The sequence below is a fragment of the Musa acuminata genome, unplaced genomic scaffold (genome assembly GCF_036884655.1).
Source record: "Musa acuminata AAA Group cultivar baxijiao unplaced genomic scaffold, Cavendish_Baxijiao_AAA HiC_scaffold_891, whole genome shotgun sequence".
Lineage (NCBI taxonomy): Eukaryota > Viridiplantae > Streptophyta > Magnoliopsida > Zingiberales > Musaceae > Musa > Musa acuminata.
The window spans coordinates 5985-7500 of NW_027021113.1; positions in this window are offsets into that span (position 1 = coordinate 5985).

Genomic DNA, 1516 nt, shown 5'->3' on the forward strand with positions numbered 1-1516 from the left:
ATAACCATGGGTTCCAATGTACGAGATCTTGTAGCACTTATCAATGAGGCCCTATCAATTAGTATTACACAGAAGAAATCAATTATAGAAACTAATACAATTAGATTAGCTCTTCATAGACAAACTTGGGATTTGCGATCCCAGGTAAGATCGGTTCAGGATCATGGGATCCTTTTCTATCAGATAGGAAGGGCTGTTGCACAAAATGTACTTCTAAGTAATTGCCCCATAGATCCTATATCTATCTATATGAAGAAGAGATCAGAAGGGGATTCTTATTTGTACAAATGGTACTTCGAACTTGGAACGAGCATGAAGAAATTAACGATACTTCTTTATCTTTTGAGTGTTCTGCCGGATCGGTCGCTCAAGATCTTTGGTCTTCACCCGGACCTGATGAAAAAAATTGGATCACTTCTTATAGATTCGTTGAGAATGATTCTGATCTAGTTCATGGCCTATTAGAAGTAGAAGGCGCTCTGGTGGGACCCTCACGGACAGAAAAAGATTGCAGTCAGTTTGATAATAATCGAGTGACATTACTTCTTCGGTCCGAACAGTTAGATATGATGCAAAACAGATCTTGTTCTATCGTTGATCAGAGATTTCTATATGAAAAATACGAATCGGAGTTTGAAGAAGAGGAAGAGGTCGTCGACCTGCAACAGATAAAGGAGGATTTATTCAATCACATAGTTTGGGCTCCTAGAATATGGCGCCCTTGTGGCAAACTATGTGATTGTATTGAAAAGCCCACTTTTCTCTATCGGGCTCGGGGCAAGCGGACCTTTTATCATGAAGAGGATGAGTATCATGAAGAGGATGAGTATCATGAAGAGGATGAGCTTCAAGAGAATGATTCGGAGTTCTTGCAGAGTGAAACCATGCAGTACCAGACACGAGATAGATCTTCCAAAGAACAAGGCTTTTTTCGAGTAAGCCAATTCATTTGGGACCCTGCGGATCCATTCTTTTTCCTATTCAAAGATCAGCCCTTTGTCTCTGTGTTTTCACGTCGAGAATTCTTTGCAGATGAAGAGATGTCAAAGGTGCTTATTACTTCCCAAACAAAACCTTCTACATCTATGTATAAATGCTGGTTCATCAAGAATACGCAAGAAAGGTACTTCGAATTGTTGATTCATCGCCAGAGATGGCTTAGAAGCAATAGTCCATTATCTAATGGATCTTTCCTTTCTAATACTCTATCCGAGAGTTATCAGTATTTATCAAATCTGTTCCTATCTAACGGAACGCTATTGGATCAAATAACAAAGACAATGTTGAGAAAGGGATGGCTTTTCCCGGATGAAATGAAACATTTGATTCATGTAACAGGAGAAAGATTTCCCATTCCTTAGCCGTAAAGATATGTGGCCATGAAAAAGGGATTAAGTGGAACAGGATTGGCCGGGTGGTAGAGTCGTGGAAACATTTTTTATTCCATATTTTGGACCTTAGCTCCATGGAACAATATGCTACTGCTGAAACATGGAAGAATTGAAATCTTAGATCA